This window comes from Cibotium barometz, chromosome 63 (assembly GCF_041138505.1).
Source record: "Cibotium barometz isolate CiBa-2024 chromosome 63, ASM4113850v1, whole genome shotgun sequence".
In the NCBI taxonomy this organism is placed as follows: domain Eukaryota; kingdom Viridiplantae; phylum Streptophyta; class Polypodiopsida; order Cyatheales; family Cibotiaceae; genus Cibotium; species Cibotium barometz.
The window spans coordinates 10558540-10578842 of record NC_141108.1 but is presented as its reverse complement, the minus strand read 5'-3'; the positions used below and the strand labels follow the sequence as shown (position 1 = coordinate 10578842).

At 37.0% G+C, this 20303-nt stretch overlaps 1 pseudogene; it reads right to left on the bottom strand.

Moving 5' to 3' along the window:
* Positions 1–318: 318 nt before the first annotated feature.
* On the bottom strand, positions 319–1124 carry LOC147603668 (uncharacterized; annotated as a pseudogene).
* Between the last annotated feature and the right edge of the window lie 19179 nt (positions 1125–20303).

The window sequence follows — 20303 nt, the reverse complement described above, 5'->3', positions numbered from 1 at the left end:
AGTACAAAAAACATTACAATAATTGCAGAAAATAAATACTTCTCCTTGCAACTAAGAGAGATCTTTGACCCTTTGCTTCAATATCTCTACGGTTGTCTTGCGCAAGTGACTAGATTTTTTCAAATCAAAACCCATACACAAGGATTTCTACATCCTCTAGATTGAGCATGTCCATACGGCGATAACTTCCTATTTTCTTTCCCTTTTTGCTTTGTTTCAGCATCTTTTCAATGTATCTTCTCTACTTGTCTAATACCAATGCACTTCCACAGCATTCAATACATCATGCTTTTTGAAAACCTTTGTGACTTTTGTGAGCTAAAACGGATTACCATTTTCATCGTTGGTAGCGAGAACCGTGATCATTGTGCCCTCACTTAGCTTATTTACAGTTCCTTCCCACATTTCTTTCTCTTGTTGTCGACGATTTCTGCTCTTCTTGGGACCAACATACATTTCCCCCGTTTCTCCATGAACAAGAGATAATAACTCTACTGATATTGGCATATCATTGACACTAGCAGCTACATCATTGTCACTCCTTTCACTAAGGCCACTCTGGTGCCACACAAATGCATGTTGTAGCTGAAATGTGTCATCCCTGAACTCTTCAAATAGCTTCTCCTGCTTTGCAAAAAAACTCTCCCACCATGCCAGAGAGCTCGTTGGAAAAACACATGTGCAACATGTATTATCTCCTTGATCTCGTTCAAATATTATAGGAAATCAACAGAGCGATTTTCTTTCTCAGCTTTTTGTGTCTCGTTTGTTGTAGAGAGCAGCATGTACTTTGCTCGTTTAATTTCATGACAAGGAACAAATAGTAAGAACTTCAAACCCTCTGGTGGCAACCAATCTTCAGAGTTTGAGTATTTTTTAGACCACATGAGAGTATGTTCCTCCACTTGCTTAATTCTAAATTGATGTTGAAAACTATGATCATTGAGCTGTGCAAATGATGGCATGTTAGTGGCCTCACCGGTTGTAAAGCATCTAAAATCATATGTTTCTTCCATGATTTTGATGGAGGGCTTGAGAACATATGAATCCTCTAACAATGTGCAGATCTGTGAAAGGTCAAATGCGCTTTTCTTTGCCAATTCGATTGAGAACCTACTAAACATCTGGTCAATCTGGTCATGTGTGTGTCCCACCAACAAAAACCCAAGCTTGACTTTTTTGAATATCTTCTTTTGTACTAGCATATTCAAGTGTGCAAGGAGAACTTGGTTTTTGTTTTCTTTGCTAGTGGTAAACGCTCATAACTTCCCTCTAGACTTAGCTTCTGTTGAAGCTCCTTCTATAAATGGATAATATCTGTCTGGTTATGCAGTATAACTGAATACCAAAGGTTTGGTATCCAATGAGGGTTCGTTAGATAAAACGAATAGAAAGAATGGTAATGGTTTGTCAGAATCATCCAGTTCTAAGTAGAGAATAGGTGGTAGTTTGCCTTGCCATTCTTCGATGATGTTTTGAATGATGGTGATTGTCAAATTAGGATCATTGTGAATGTTAGGAAAATTAACAAAGATCCTTGATGACATGACACCATTGAAAACAAGGCTCCTATAGCATGGAGTTGGATAAAATTTTCCTCCTTCAGATTCTTAGGAGGATGCATAAAATGAGGCAACATGGTTTTCTTTTGATCCATACCATCAATGTGACAAGGCCTAAATATTTCTCCTTCTCTAAACACTTTTTCCTGTGCTTTGCTAACTTTTGGTGCTTTGTGCTCTGCTGCTCCCTGTGGGGTGGATCTTCAAGGCATGTAGAATGGGCACTGCAAAAGAGATTCAATATTTTTTCAATGTAAAACATTAATTCAAAATAACCAACATAGCCACTTTAATATATATATAAATTCAAACTTAACTTACATTTTTCTTATGTAGTCTTTGATGTGTCTCGCTTTGCTTTTAACTCCGCACATATTTGGTAAACACCCATCCTGCTCTTCTTAGGAATTTTGACGTGAGAAATCTTGTCTCCATATTCTCAAGAAAGAGGGAAGTGAGAGAGTGGGGTTTAGAGTTTCTTTTTGTGACTCCACATATAAATTGCATACCTCTCTTTTAGTAAAATTGTCAGGGAGATGTGTGAAGTTTGAGTTAGGTAGTACTTCTCCATTGAAGGTGATTAAGTTTCCCAACCATTGCTTTAGGAAACAATATTGGGGGGTTTCATGTGCGCTCAATGTTAAAGAAAAACTTTCTTGGGCCACATTTGCTAAGATTTTTAAAATTTTTAGACTGCTTATACAAAATAATTTTAAGAAACTTGCTCTACAAACTGGAACATCTAAGACCGCAAACTTAGTTGACACGATGGAGTGTCACCACACACAAGACCTTAAGAACACATTTTGTTGACCTCTCCCTAGACCAATTTTTTTTTGATGCTCTAGTTGGATTTTATGAAATCCTAAGCTTCTCAAACAATTTCTAGCACAACAAAAAACTCTACATGTCTCTCGAATTGCTAGACTTGAAAGAAATCACTGCTTTCTCTCACCTCTTGTGCCCTTTGAGGTCATTGTTGCTCACGCTTTCTCTCATTAACTGCTACATTCCCATTAAGTTGTAGTGGTTCTTCTTCAACCACATCAAAAGAAACTCTTCTTGAGCACTGTCTAGAACAAGGAGTTTCTTCATTAGCATTGAAATTTGTGTTTACAAAAGGTGTTAGCGAGATAGAAGGGCAAAAGGGGTGTGAATTTCTAGGACTACTTAGGAGTTCCATTTGCTAGAGTGTGACAATCAAAATGAATTAACTTGGACTTTTGAAGGGGTGCCTTAGTAGGGTTAGTCTTTGTTCAATGGAAAATAGTTTTTAATATTAATAAAATAAATAATGCTAAATTTAGGAACCATGAGGCTTTAAAAGGAGAGGGAGAGGTTCCTTTTTCACATACGCAAGTTGTGTTTGGATCTTTGGAGCACTCGACTATCTTCTCTACGATTGTGTCTTTTTTTGTGCAAACTCTACTTCAATGTAAGCGTGTCTTTTTGAAATTTGAATTTTTAGTAGTAATATTGTATTTGTTTTGTTTATTACATTGCCTCAAAATCCTAAAACAAATAAAAAGTATAAAATATTTTTCAACCACAAATTAAAAAAAAACATTTTTTCACTTAAAAATTTTAATTTTTTAAAATTTTTAAAAATTATATTGGTAATTTTTAAAAAATATATTGGTTACTTGAAATTATATTGGTTACTTGAAATTTAAACTAAAAAATAACCATCTTTTCTAAATCCTTTTTTTTTTGAAATTTTGGAGTAGAAAATAACGGTCCAAATCTTAAGTGGAAAAAACATGTGGATTCCAGAATCCTTTTTATACTTCTGTACAAAATTCAAACTTGTAAATTTTTCTTTGTGAAATGGAAACCAAAGTTTTGAGAAAAATACATTATCATTGTTAAAATCTTAATTTATTTGTAAAAAATAAAACATGAAGTGCAAGTTATTTTTTAAAATCGTTATTTTGGGTGAATTTTGGTGATCCTTCTCAGTTTGTGAGAAAGAATGGTTTTCAAAATTCTACTTTGTGGAAATCTAGATTCCAGAATCCAACTGAAGAGAAAAATTGGATTCTAGAATCCAACCTCCTTGAGGAAGTGGATTCTGGAATCCAACTTGACACAAGGAAGTGGATTCTGGAATCCAACTTGACACAAGGAAGTGGATTCTCGAATCCAACTTGCCACAAGGAGTGGATTCTGGAATCCAACTTGATAGAAGAAGTGGATTCCAGAATCCAGCTTGACACAAGAAAGAATCCAACTTGATAGACGTAGTGGATTCTAAAATCCAAAAAGCATAAAAAAGCAAGGGTTCATGAAGAAGAAGGAGAGAAAATTCTCTTGCTTTGAAAATCTACTTTCTTTCTTGCACTGTTACACGGTTGCTAGGAGGTAAGCCACGTTTTTCCTTTTTGTAAGATTCCTCCCTCAAACTTTTGAGGTGTAAAAGTGTAAGAACCTCCCCTTCTGTTCTTGTAATTATTCCCCTCTCTGAAATAAAAGAAAGATCTTGTTTTACGAAAATGTCTAGAGAGAGATAATCCAAAATTGAAATATCTTTGGATATAAAAATCCTCCTAGTGTCTAAAATGGTTTCCCCTGAAACAGAAGTTCAAAATGAACTTTCCAATGTGCATTAGGAATCAATTAAAAATAATATAAGGTACCTTAGCCTAAGAGTCTAGATTTTTAGAAATTTTTGGCTTATGGTCCAATTAAGGTTCATATGGGCCAATAGGATTAATCAAAGTGTTGGGATGAGATAAATCCAAAGAATAAAAGAAAATACCCAAAAATGAGTAAATGCTCACATAAGATGAAGAGTTGACTGAGTACAAGGTTTATTAGTTAAAAATTAAGCCACCGCCTCACTAGACGAGCTCGATATCTCAACACTCCCCCTCGAGCTCAACTCCATCTCATGTACACCAAGCAAAGCCCTGAATCTGCGGAGCTTCTCTGTACCCAATGCTTTGGTGAAAATGTCAGTTACCTGATCCTCTGTGCTCACATAAACAAGGTCAAGGTCTCTTGCTAAGACCTTCTCTCTGACGAAGTGGTAGTGGACCTCTATGTGCTTCGTACGAGCATGAAAGACTGGGTTCCTGGCCAACTATATACTGCTAATGTTGTCACAAAAAATGACAACTTGTCTATCCACTGATAGACCCAAATCTGCAAGTAGCTTTCTCAACCAAGCTACCTCACATGCTGCCATAGCAGCTCCTCTGTACTCGGCCTCTGTACTCGATAGCAACCGTAGGCTGCTTCTTGCTGCTCCAAGTCACACCAACACTCCCCAAAGAAAACATGAATCCACTGGTAGATCTTCTATCTGAGATACTACCAGCCCAATCAGCATCTGTGTACCCATGTACACATATCTCTGTCCCAGTCTCATAGAATAGTCCACAATGCAAAGTAGACTTCACATACCTCAGTATGCGTCTCACTGCATCCAAATGCAGTTTTCGTGGAACCTGCATAAACTGACTCACCAACCCAACAGCATAGCTCAAATCTGGTCTGGTGATCGTCATGTAGATCAAACTTCCTACTATGCGTCTGTACATAGTAGGATCCTCCAAGATCTCTCCTAAATCTGCACTCAACTTGCCATTCTGATCCAATGGCACAAAAATAGGCTTACAGCCTGTCATACCATACTTGGACAACATGTCCAAGCCATACTGTCTCTGCAGTAATCCAATACCATGTGGTGACCTAATCACCTCAATGCCCAAGAAATATGTGAGCTCCCCCAGATCCTTCATCTCGAACTTCTGTCTAAGCAAGATCTTTACATCAAAGATCTCTGCATCATGGTCCCCCGTAATGATCAAGTCATCTACATAGATGACAACAAGCACAACCCCTCTATCACCATGTCTCACATATAATGAGAAATTTGCGTTGGCTACATGAAAGCCAATAGTGACAAGATATTCAGAAATCTTGTCAGACCATGCTCTTGGTGCTTGTTTTAAGCCATACAAGGCTTTCTTCAACCTGCAAACATGCTCGGGGTGACCCACATCCTCATAACCAGGTGGCTGCAACATATACACCTCTTCTTGCAAATCCCCATGCAAGAATGCATTCTTTACATCCATTTGATGTAAAGACCATTGCTTTGATGCAACCACTGCTATCACAACTCTCACCGTTGCCATCTTGGCAACTGGGCTGAAAGTTTCCTCATAATCAATCCCATATGTCTGTGCATATCCTTTGGCTACCAACCTAGCCTTGTACCTGTTTATGCTTCCATCACTGTTATGTTTAACTTTGTACACCCACTTGCATCCAATGGCTTTCTTGCCTTCAAGCAATTGCACTAAATCCCAAGTTTCATTTCCATATAGTGCATCCATCTCCTCATCCATAGCTTTCTCCCAACACACATTTCCAACAGCCTCATCAATGCATTTGGGCTCAACAACCTGCACAACCTTTGCCATATATGCATAGTGATGTGCCACATAACCATCATAGGTAAATCTCTGCACAGGGTTCTTCACTCTCCCAGATCTTTGCAGCTTTTCATTCATGGCTTCCATAGCCTTCTTTACACCAGGTGTTCTCATAGCTGGGATGCCAAGCTCCTCATCAAGGCTCATATCTGAGCCACTAGACTCTCCATCAACATGAGAATGCCCTGCAAAAATGTCAGGCATACCAAGGGGCTCAACCACTTTCTCTTTTCCTTTACGTGATATACTAATCACATTTGCAGGACTGGTATTATGACGCAGCCTGCCACTCCATGGTCTATCAATAGACCCACTAGATGAGGACTCCCCTGGTCCACTCAAAGACTGTGATTGCTGACCTGCATTCTGTGCAACCACACTTCCACTCACATCAGCCCCAACTTCTTTTTCGGCAGCATACCAGCTGCTCATCTCATCAAAGACAACATCCCTGCTTACCCTCAACTCACGTGTAGTAGGGTTATAACACCTGTATCCCTTTTGCTCAAGGGAGTATCCAATAAACACACATTTTTCAGCTTTTGGATCCAACTTAGTTCTCAGCTCATCTAGCACATGCACATATGCAATGCACCCAAAGACTTTCAGATGAGATAAATCAGTAAACCTCTCCTCTGGAGTTACATCATGTATGGCTGCAGTTGGAGTCCTGTTCATGATGTATACTGCTGTAGAAATAGCCTCAGCCCAATAGCAATGTGGCATATTCTTCTCTTCCATCAATGCTCACGCAATCTCAGCAATGTGCCTGTTTTTCCGCGCAACTCCATTTTGCTGCGGAGTGTATCTGCATGTAAACTGTCTCCGAATACCATTCTTCTTCAAATATTCAGAGAACTCATTGGAGAAGTACTCTCCCCCTCCATCTGACCTTAGGCACTTTACATATTTCCCTTGTGAATCAAAGTTATAGAATTCAAGGAATTCTAGTATGAAATTCAAAATTCATATCAAGAAGTCTTGGGGATACTAATTCAAGAAATACTCCTTGTATTCAAAAGAAAATCAAACTGAAAACTGCATAAAAATGAGATGTGATGATATGTGATGTGAATAGATGTGATGAGATACGATGTGAATAGATGTGATGAGATACGATGTGAATCAGATAAATGTGTCTGAATGGATGAGATGTAATGTGATGTGAATCGGGATGTGAATGAATGAGATGTGATGAGATGTGAATGAGATGTGAATGAATGAGATGTGATGAGATGACATGTGAATCAAGATAGATGTGAATGAATGAATGGATGAGATGTAAAGTGATGTGAAACGGGATGTGAATGAATGAGATGTGATGTCTTGGGAATCGGGATGTAAATGAATGATATGGGATGTGAAACATGGATGTGAATATGTATGTGTATGTGTATGTGAAGAATGGATGTGAATGTGTGTGAAGAATGGATATAGATGTGTATGTGAAGAATGGATATGGATGTGAATATGTATGTGAAGAATGGATGTGAATATGGATATGTATGTGAAGAATGGATATGGATGTGTATGTGAAGAATGGATGTGAATATGTAGTGAAGAATGGATGTAGATGTGTATGTGAAGAATGGATATGGATGTGTATGTGAAGAATGGATGTAAATGTGTATGTGAAGAATGGATATGGATGTGTATGTGAAGAATGGATGTGGATGAGTATGTGAAAGAATGGATGTGGATGTGTATGTGAAAGAATGTGATGTGATGTAAAGAGATGTGATGTGACATGAATATATGTGGATGTGAAGTGATAGATATGAACGTATGGATAGATGTGAGTAGTCGTACATGTGAACGATTGGATGGTGAACGAGATGAGATGTGTATGAATGAGATATGATGTGGATAGAAGTGAGGTGATATAACGTGGATAGAATGTATGTGATGGGATGGTTATGAGAATGAATGTGGTGGATATGAATGAATGAATGTGATGGATATGAATGAATGTGATGTGATGGATGTAAATGGATGTGATGTAAATGAATGTGATGTGATGGATGTAAATGAATGTGATGGACGTGAATAGATGTGATGTGATGTGAATCGGGATGTGAATGAATGAGATGTGATGTCGTGTGAATCGGGATGTGAATGAATGAGATGTGATGTAAATTGGGATAGATGTGATATGTGATGTGAATGAATATGATGTGATGAGATGTGGATATGGGTAGATGCGAGTGGATGAGATTGATGCGGATAAATGAGAACAGATGTGATGAGATGGAAAATGATGTGATGAGAATGGGAATACATATGAAATAAATAAGGATTGATGTGGAACAATGTGGAAAGACGAGAGTTCGTTATAGAAATTGTATTTATGACATGTTTTTAAATGATTGTTTTATGTCAAAAATGTTGGGGAAGCATTTTGACCGTCTTGTGAATGAGGCCGTGGAGACCTATCTGATAAAGTTGCAACAACTGACGGAGAGTCAACAAAGGATGTCTCGCATAGCAAGGTCGACCGAGACCAGCCTCGGTTCAATTTAAATGGTGAGCTTCCGTGGATGAGGGACCAAGGAAGTGGCCTATGAGTGAAGGGCTAGGTGACCTGCGAAGAATCCTAGAGGGTGCTGACCATATGGTGCTCGGGCTCTGGGTTGCCAAAGATATCCACACGTGCATCGGGGAAGATATTGGAACAAGGAGTAAGAGTTGTTTTCTGAACTCAGGCATGGATCTAGTTGATTGACCTTGCTGGTCCTCAACGGATGAGTCCATGGCTCTTTTATATAGATTTGTTGGTTGATCTTGTTGATCTTCAACGGAGATTCCATTTTGAATTTTATAAGTGAAAATATTGCCGATTACTATGAGCTAAGAACTATCGAAAAGACCCCTGAGTGGACAGGTGGTGAGCGTTCTGGTTGCCAATGATGCCATAGGCACACCGATGAAGGAAAAATTAGAAATTAGGATTCAACCGGATATTTTGGAGGATTATGATCAGTGATGCTATAATTTCATTGAATGATTGTTTTAAAGACAGCTGAATCTGTGAAAAAGGCAATTTCATATTGGGTGTGTAAGTGGTGTGTCTAGTTTTAAGTTTGCATGAATATCCGGCTAGGGGGCCTAGGAACTCTTTTCCCTGGTACCCATGATAAAACCTATCCAAATTCTTAAATGGATCCCAACACTACAATGATTGGACGGTTGGCTAACCCACGGGACTGGATGGGGTTAGGCTGGACTAATGGATCCCTAAAATGAGACTCAATTCTGGTATGGTACGATAGATGAAAGTAAATCCCAGATAAAAATTGTTCTATGGAAAAGAATCAACGGGTGTGCCTCTCAATGAGGAAAAAAGCGTTGGTCTCTATGATCCAAGTGCAATCTTTTCCTCCTTGATCTGACTATGGGACTTACGGGTTCGGTCAGATCAGTTCAGTTAGTTAAGGCTTTTGACTATGTTAGAGTAAAAAGATCCTGGAGGAATCGCCCATGTTTTCTGGGTGAGGAAAGTTTTTCCGGGTTTGGTTTTGGAAGAACCGAGGGATTAGTCTCTTGTCTGGATATACGTGGGCAAGGCTTCGAGTGAGGGACCTTGCCCCACACAAGAAGTGCTACTTCCGCTGCTAGCACCCCAGAATTCTTTGTGCAGTGGGGACAAGGATCTTTCACATCACATCTATCCACATCACATCACATTCATCCACATCACATCTCATCACATCCAATTACATCTATTCAGATCCTCGTTACATCACATCACATCACATTACATCTATTCAAATCCTCATTACATCACATCACATCCATCCTCATCACATCTCATCCATTCACATCTACCCATATCCACATCACATCACATCACATCTCATCCATTCACATCTACCCCGATCCACATCACATCAAATCACATCCATTCACATCACATCTCATCCATTCACATCTACCCCGATCCACATCTCGTCCATTCACATCTACCTCGATCCATATCTCATCCATTCACATCACATCTCATCCATTCACATCTACCCCGATTCACATCACATCACATCCATTCACATCACATCCGTTCACATCACATCTCATCCATTCACATCCGTTCACATCACATCACATCCATTCACATCACATCTCATCCATTCACATCTACCCCGATCCACATCTCGTCCATTCACATCTACCCCGATCCACATCACATCTCGTCCATTCACATCTACCCCGATTCACATCACATCACATCCGTTCACATCACATCTGATCCATTCACATCTCATCCATTCACATCTTATCACATTATATTCACATCCATTTATATCTCATCATATCATATTCACATCACATCACATCCATTCAGATATCATCACATCACATTCACATCCATTCACATCTCATCGCATTATATTCACATCCATTTATATCTCATCATATCATATTCACATCACATCACATCCATTCAAATATCATCACATCAAATTCACATCTCATCGCATTATATTCACATCCATTTATATCTCATCATATCATATTCACATCACATCACATCCATTCAGATATCATCACATCACATTCACATCCATTATATTCACATCGATTTATATCTCATCATATCATATCACATCACATCATAGATATCATCACATCACATTCACATCCATTCACATCTCATCGCATTATATTCACATCCACATCTATTTACATCGCATCTTATCCACATCTCATCACATCCACTCACATCTCCTCACATCACATTCACATCCACATCCATTTACATCTCCTCACATCACATTCACATCTTATCACATCACATTCACATCCACATCCATTTACATCTCCTCACATCACATTCACATCTTATCACATCACTTTTAGTACGGTATTCTACTTTCGATACCGATGGGACTTTTCTAAGTTTCTACCAATTACTTGGCCTAGTTAAAGGTACTTTTTCTCGATATATATTTTCATATTCTTTCTCAAATTTCTCAAGTGAAATATATTCAATATTCTTTTTTTTAGTAAAAGATTCATGGGATTTACAAAATCAATTCTACCCATATTTTCCAATAAATTTAATAATGCTCAAAATTCCACTTTTGATAAATACTCCTAATTTGAATTATGAAAAAAATTCCTCTTTTACCATTTAATTTCTTGGATCTCAATTATTATGGGAATTTCTCTTTTTGCGTAAAATAAATTTACCAAAAACTCCTCTTTTTCCATTTAATTACTTGATTGTCAAATACCATGGGAATTCCTCTTTTTGCATAAAAATAAATTTACCAAAAATTACTCTTTTCTCTTAATCAATTAATTAAGCATAATTATAAAAAAATATTTCTCATGAACATGATGAAAATCATTCTTTTTGCATAGGATGTCCAATCCTAGAATATGGTAGGAAGCCCTCTTTTAGAATTATGCATAAAAATAAGATATGTATTATTTTTTTACAAATTTTACCATAGCTTCGCTGCTATTACTGATCATTCTCAAATTTTTCTAAAGAATAAAACATTGTAATGCAAATATGACAGAAGATCTATTCTTAAACTTAAATCTAAACTATGAATTTGAATCATAATTTCAACCCATAATCATAAACCTAATTATGATTATTCTACTAGATTAAGCTATTTCCATTATTCCTCTTTTCCCAATTTGATAGGATTATCACTTTCCCATTTAGAATCAATAAAAGTAGTTTTTAACTACTTATAAATATTCTAAAAGAATTTACCATTATTTTTGTTAACATAAAAGCATAAAAATACCATTTTCTTATCCTCTAGCTTAACAAGCTTAGAGTTTGGTTTTGAAATAAGAATTTATCAATGAGAAGCATTCTTTTACTAAAGAATTAGCCATAGGAATGACTATTCTTTTTGGAGAGAGAGATATACATATAAGAAAGCATTCTAAATAAGCATAACGATTAACTTTTCTTGATTACACATTAAAATTTTTAGGGAAAGCTTGATTTGAATTTAAAACAAACAATTAGAAACTTCTCAAGCTTGAGAGGGGTTGAGAAGAGAAGTCATTTGAGAATATTAACAAAAAACCATAAAATTCATTCTTACCTCAAGGATTAGCTTGCTTCTTTATCTAGAAGTGAAGCCCCCAACCAATCAATTGGTTTAGCAAGTGAAGAAGAGAGCTCCAAGAGTTGTTGAAGAGAGAGAGAAGCTCCAAGCTCCCCAAAAGTAGAGGATTTTTAAGGGATAATAGAAAATATGATTATTTTAATGTAATACTAGCATGGTATAGCTCACAAATTTTTTTACAAAAGACTAAGGGTCTATTTATAGGTGAGGGAGGCCACTACCCAAGTCCAACTCGGTTCTAGAATTTTCCAGGTTCAGTTTGACTCAATTTGGACAAGATTTGGACCAGTTTGGCTCCCTTTTTATCCAGTTTGATCCACGAGAGAGGAGAGATAAAAATATCACAATTTTTTTGAATTAAAAAACCTTTCCACACATGTGAAGGAGGAGCCTACCTCAAAGGTCCCCCCTTCCTTACCAAGGTGTCAAAAAATCATCATTTCTTCAAAATATCTCAATTTTTTAGAAAAAACTGACCTGCCTGGGGGATAGGCCCCACATTTACACCACTGGCATGGTTAGTGAGATCATGGGAGATATGCGGCCAGTGGGATGACAGGCTATGTGACAGCCATTCTAGAGATTGGCATAGTTATAGCGCCAGCTCATTTAGTCGGGTTCACACTATAGAGAACCCGTGTATGTATTGGTTGAGTACCTTTCATATTATGAGTACTCTTATCTTGTATATGGGTGTTGACAAGAAGAAGTTTTTTCAGCCTCTCACCTTGTGTGTTCTCTATTAGGGTTTTGTGAGTGTGTGTGTGTGCTTGCAAGAGCTCAAGCTCTCTTCCCCCTTGCATCTTTTCAAATCGGGATGTGAATGAATGAGATGTGATGTGAAATGGATGTGATGTAAATAGGGATAGATGGGAATGGATGACATGTGATGTGAATGAATGTGATCTGATGTGATGTGCAACGGGATTGATGTGAATGAGATGAGATGTGATGTGAATGGATGAGATGTGAATGAATGTGATGTGATGAGAATCAATGAGATGTGATGACATGTGGATATGGGTAGATGCGAGTGGATGAGATCTGATGAGGATAAATGAGGAAGATGTGATGAGATGAAAATGATGTGATTGGATGAGAATGGGAATACATATAAAATGGAGGTGGATTAAATAATGTGGAAGAATGTGGAAAGATGAGAGTTCATTATAGAAACTCTATTTATGACTTGTTTTTAAATGACTGTTTTATGTCAAGAATGCTGGGGAAGCATTTTTACCACCTTGTGAATGAGGTCGTGGAGACCTAACTGATAAAGTTGCAACAGCTGACGGAGAGTCATTGGAGGACGTCTCGTGTAGCAAGGGCCGAGGTCTTGACTAGCTTCGGTTCGATTTAAATGGTGAGCTTTCGGTTACGGTGGATGAAGGACCAAGGAAGTGGCCTATGAGTGAAGCGCTGGCGAAGGATCCTAGAGGGTGCTAACCATACGGTGCTCGAGCTCTGGTCGTCGAAGATACCCACACGTGCATCGGGGAAGATATTTGGATCAAGGAGTAAGAGTTGTTTTCTGAATTCGGGCATGGATCTGGTTGATTGACCTTGCTGGTCCTCAACGAATGAGTCCATGGCTCTTTTATATGGATATGTTGGTTGATCTTGCTGATCTTCAATGCAGATTCCATTTTGATTTTTATAAGTGAAAATATTACCGGTTACTATTAGCTAGGAACTATCGAAAAGGCCCTTGAGTGGACAGGTGGTGAGCATTCTGGTTGCCAATGATGCCATAGGTACACCGATGAAGGAAAAATTAGAAATTAGGATTCAACCGGATATTTTGGAGGTTTATGATGAGTGATAATATAGTTTCATTAAAAGATTGTTTTAAAGACAGCTGAATCTGTGAAAAAGGTAATTTCATATTGGGTGTGTAAGTGGTGTGACTAGTTTTAAGTTTGCATGAATATCCAGCTAGGGGGCCTGGGAACTCTTTTCCTTGGTACCCAGGACAAAACCTAACCAAATTCTTAAATGGATTCCATCACTACAATGGTTGGGCGGTTGGCTAACCCACGGGAGGCTGGACTGATGGATCCCTAAAATGAGACTCAATTCTATTATGGTACGATAGATGAACTAAATCCCGGATAAAAATTGTTCTATGGAAAAGAATCAATGGCTATGCCTCTCAATCAGGAAAAAAGCGTTGGTCTCTATGATCCAAGTGCAAATCTTTTCCTTGATTTGACTATGGGACTTATGGGTTTGGTCAGATCAGCTCAGTTAGTTAAGGCTCTTGACTACGTTAGAGTAAAAATATCCTGGAGAAATCGCCCGTACTTTCCGGGCGAGGAAAGTTTTTTCGGGTTTGGTTTTGGAAGAACCGAGGGATTAGTCTCTTGTCCGAATATACGTGGGTGAGGCCCTGAGTGAGGGACCCTGCCCCGCGCAAGAAGTGCTACTTCCGCTGCTAGCACCCCAGAATTCATTGCGGGGAGGGGACAGGGATCTTTCAGCTAGTATCAGAGCAAATTGGCTAAAGTGGATCAACCGAGAAGCCAAAAATGTCAAAAATTTATGAAGTAACAATAAAAAGTTAGAAATGTGTGATGAAATTCATACAAATTGATATTCAGACTAAAATTCATAATTTAGTAATTGGGTCTTCAGATGAAAGTACTGCAATTGCATGGAATCCCTTACTTGCTTGAGGCCTAGACATGATAGTATTTACCTCGTAATTCTAAGGACCATGACTACCCGTATATACCGAGGATAAAACTGCAGCTCTTTACTGGTAGTATATACAAGTAAATCTAAGACCTTGAAATTATAAGCAAAAATGCTATCCAGATGATGAATTCGAATGTGGTTGATATGATTTTAAAACTCTGGTTTGAGAACTGATGAGTTGATTTGGATTCTGATTGAAAAATGATGATTCTTGAATTTTGGTTGAAAAGCGATAAGCTGAGCAAAACCACAATGAGGATGAATGGGACGAGTCCCTGTGATGATGTTCATAACTGGAATGATGATAATGACTTTAGCAAATCACTATGAGATTAGTGGATTGTGCTGAGACAGATTGCTACTATTAACACTTGACCTAGTGGATCAAGTTAAGGGATGACAAATTAAAAATTTGTATAATTGAATTCCCATGGAGGACTGTTCAGATGGAAATTTCGGTCTAATGGACCATTATTGTGTTAAAGATATAAATGATATGATCTAAATGAATTGTTATCTGATGATGAGTTCTATATAAGGGATCTTTATCCAAGGATTCTGTTGGGTTGACCAGACTATAAGGATCCCCAGAATCAATTGGGAACCCCAGAATCAATTGGATCTTAAGGGAAAGAGTTGTCCTCTAGTTTGCAAGATGAGGACATCTCGCGTTTTTAAAGTGGGGTAGGATGTAAGATTCCACCCTCCAGCTTTTGAGGTGTTCAGGTGTAAGAACCTTCCCTTCTGATGATCTTAAAATTATTGCCCTCTTTGAAATAAAAGAAAGATCCTATTTTGGCCTGGAGAGAGAAAATGTCTAGAGGGAGGTAATTCAAAATTGAGATATTTTTGGATATAAAAATCTTCCTAGTGTCTAAAATGGTTTCCCTTGAAATAGAAATTCAAAAAGAACTTTCCAATGTGCAATTGGAATTAATTGAAAATAGGTATAAAGGACCTTAGCCTAAGGGTCCATATTTTTAGAAATTTTTGGATTATGGTCTAATTAAGGTTGTTATGGGCCAATTGGATCAATCCAAGTGTAGGGAGGAGATAAATTGAAGAATAAAAGAAAAACCCCCCAAAAATGAGTAAATGCTCACATAAGATGAAGAGTGGACTAAGGACCAAAGAAAACAATTAAAAAAAATAAATTTTGACACCTCACTGTGGGGATCTCCCCTCATGAAGTAGGCACCTTTTTCTCATCATTACCCCAATTTCTAATTAATAAAATGAGATATTTTAATCTCTCCTCTCTCCTATTTCAAAACTAGATCCAAAAAGTAAGTTGAACTGACCCAAAAATGGTCAAAAATTGACCAAACTGATTTGGAAAATTCTAGAATCAGTTTGCTTGGTTAGAGGCTCATTTTTTCCTATAAATAGAAGCCTCCCCATTTGTAAAAGCTGAATGGTGTTTATGCACTGTTACTCTACTCCTCTCTTGCACCATCTACATTGAATTTTTTAATAATTCAATTGTTTTTGGCCTAATCCTCTCCAAGTGAATTGGTGGCCACTCTTGCTTCAAACAAGAGTAGAACCCTCAATCCCTCAAGACAAAGGAGAGCTTACAAGCTCCATGTAAGCTATTTTTCTTACTTTGTTTATGAATTTTTAATGAAAAATCTAAGGTTTTCTTGATTTTTATGTTTTGCAAATGTTTGAATTAAATTCAAATGCTATGTCTTTGATAAAAAGGTCATCCCCTTCTCTTCTTTACATTCCAACCTTTCTCAATCCTAGAAAGATTAACTAAGTGATTAATTAAACTCTTCTTATTGTTTACTCTCTTGAATTTAGAAAATTATGTAGATTAGAGTTCTATAATTCTAAATTGGGTTAATTAAGTTAAATAAAGAAAGATAAAAATGAGAAATGGTCACCCATACAAAGGAGGTTATGGCAAAATTTTCTAGAATTTTCTGAAAAAGAAAGTTTATTTTTATGTCATTCCAAAAGAGTAATTCCCATCATTTTTGCATCTAAAAGAAATATTCTAATTACTCCATGTACATATTTACCTATGAATATGCATGGATATCACTGATATTAATTATTAAAATTGATTTCTATGCATAGAAAGATGCATAAAGGAAATTTTTTATTATAAAAGTGTTATTCGTATTAAATTTGATTTTTATGCATAGAAAGATGCATAAAAGATTTTTTTAAATTATAAAAGCGTTATTCTTATAAAAATTAATTTTTATGCATAAATAGATGTATAAAGAAATTCTTTTTATAAAAGTGTTATTCTTATTAAATTTGATTTCTATGCATAGAAAGATGCATAAAGGATTTTTTTTAAAATTATAAAAGTGTTATTCTTATTAAATTTGATTCTATGCATAGAAAGATGCATAAAGGAATTTTTTTAATTATAAAAACATTATTCTTATAAAATTTGATTTTTATGCATAAATAGATGCATAAAGAAATTCTTTTTATTATTAAAGTGTTATACTTATTTAATTTGATTTCTATGCAAAGAAAGATGCATAAAGGAAAATGTTTTAAATTTGATTCTATGCATAGAAAGATGCATAAAGGATTTTTTAATAAAAGCGTTATTTTTATAAAAGTTGGTTTTTATGCATAAAGAATTTTCATATCAAAATTAGAATTCTCTTAAATTCTATGTTTAAATTCTATGAGTATTTGATAACTGAATAATTAAATACTCTAAGAGAGAAATTTCTATTGTTTTATATTCACACGGATTGTAAAAAGAAATGGATGTAGATATGTATGTGAAAGCATGGATGGGGATGTGTATGTGAAAGAATGGATGTGGATGTATGTGAAAGAATGGATGTGGATGTGTATGTGAAGAATGGATGTGAATGTGTATGTGAAGAATGGATGTGGATATGTATGTGAAAGAATGGATGTGGATGTGAATGTGAATGTGAAGAATAGATGTGGATATGTATGTGAAAGAATGGATGTGGATGTATGTGAAAGAATGGATGTGGATGTGGATGTGTATGTGTAAGAATGGATGTGGATGTGAATGTGTATGTGAAGAATGGATGTGAATGTGTATGTGAAGAATGGATGTGGATATGTATGTGAAAGAATGGATGTGGATGTGTATATGAAAGAATGGATGTGGATGTGGATGTATGTGAAGAATGGATGTGGATGTGGATGTATGTGAAAGAATAGATGTGGATGTATGTGAAAGAATGGATGTGGATGTGGATGTGTATGTGTAAGAATGGATGTGGATGTGAATGTGTATGTGAAGAATGGATGTGGATATGTATGTGAAGAATGGATGTGGATATGTATGTGAAAGAATGGATGTGGATGTGTATGTGTAAGAATGGATGTGGACGTGAATGTGTATGTGAAGAATGGATGTGAATGTGTATGTGAAGAATGGATGTGGATATGTATGTGAAAGAATGGATGTGGATGTGTGTGTGAAAGAATGGATGTGGATGTATGTGAAAGAATGGATGTGGATGTGGATGTGTATGTGTAAGAATGGATGTGGATGTGAATGTGTATGTGAAGAATGGATGTGGATATGTATGTGAAAGAATGGATGTGGATGTGTATGTGAAAGAATGGATGTGGATGTGGATGTATGTGAAGAATGGATGTGGATGTGTATGTGAAAGAATGGATGTGGATGTGGATGTATGTGAAGAATGGATGTGGATGTGTATGTGAAAGAATGGATGTGTATGTGTATGTGAAAGAATGTGATGTGACGTGACATGAATATATGTGGATGTGAAGTGATAAATATGAATGTATGGATAGATATGGGTAGTCGTACATGTAAATGATTGGATGGATGTGGATGAATGAGAAGAGATGTGTATGAATGAGATAAGATATGGATAGATGTGATGTGATGTGTATGAATGAGATAAGATATGGATAGATGTGATGTGATGTGATGTGTATGAATGAGATAAGACGTGGATATGAGGTGTGATGTCATGTGAATCGAGATGTGAATGAATGAGATGGGATGTGAATGGATGAGATGTGAATCGGGATGTGAATGAATGAGATATGATGTGATTTGAATAGGGATAGATGTGAATGGATGATATGTGATGTGAATGAATGTGATGTCATGTCATGTGAATCAGGATGTGAATGAATGATATGTGATGTGAATGAATGTGATGTGAATGAATGGATGTGATGTGAATTGGGATGTGAATGAATGAGATGTGATGTGAAATGGATGTGATGTAAATAGGGATAGATGGGATGGATGATATGTGGTGTGAATGAATGTGATGTGATGTGATGTGAAATGGGATAGATGTGAATGAATGAGATGTGATGTGAAATGGGATAGATGTGAATGAATGAGATGTGATGTGAATGGATAAGATGTGAATGAATGTGATGTGATGAGATGTGGATATGGGTAGATGCGAGTAGATGAGATCTAATGAGGATAAATGAGGAAGATGTGATGAGATAAAAATGATGTAATTGGATGAGAATGGATGTGAATGGATGAGAATGATGTAATTGGATGAGAATGGATGTGAATGGATGAGAATGATGTGAATGGATGAGAATGATGTGATTGGATGAGAATGGGATGTGAATTGGGATGTGAATGAATGAGATGTGATGTGAAATGGGATAGATGTGAATGAATGAGATGTGATGTGAATGGATAAGATGTGAATGAATGTGATGTGATGAGATGTGGATATGGGTAGATGCGAGTAGATGAGATCTGATGAGGATAAATGAGGAAGATGTGATGAGATAAAAATGATGTAATTGGATGAGAATGGATGTGAATGGATGAGAATGATGTGAATGGATGAGAATGATGTGATTGGATGAGAATGGGAAGATGTGATGAGATAAAAATGATGTGATTGGATGAGAATGGATGAGAATGATGTGATTGGATGAGAATGGGGATACATATAAAATGGAGGTGGATTAAATAATGTGGATTGATGTGGAAGAATGTGGAAAGATGAGAGTTCGTTATAGAAACTGTATTTATGACCTGTTTTTAAATGATTGTTTTATGTCAAGAATGCTGGGGAAGCATTTTGACCGCCTTGTGAATGAGGTCGTGGAGACCTGATAAAGTTGCAACAGCTGACGAAGAGTCATTGGAGGACGTCTCACGTAGCAAGGTCAGCCTCGGTTCCATTTAAATGGTGAGCTTCTGGTACGGTGGATGAGGGACCAAGGAAGTGGCCTATGAGTGAAGCGCTGGGTGAATTCCGAAGGATCCTAGAGGGTGCTGACCATATGGTGCTCGGGCTCTGGGTCACCGAAGATACCCACACGTGCGTCGGGGAAGATATTTGAATCAAGGAGTAAGAGTTGTTTTCTGAATTCGGGCATGGATCTAGTTGATTGACCTTGCTGGTCCTCAACGGATGAGTTCATGGCTCTTTTATATGGATCTATTGGTTGATCTTGCTGATCTTCAACAGAGATTCCATTTTGATTTTTATAAGTGAAAATATTGCCGGTTACTATGAGCTAGGAACTAT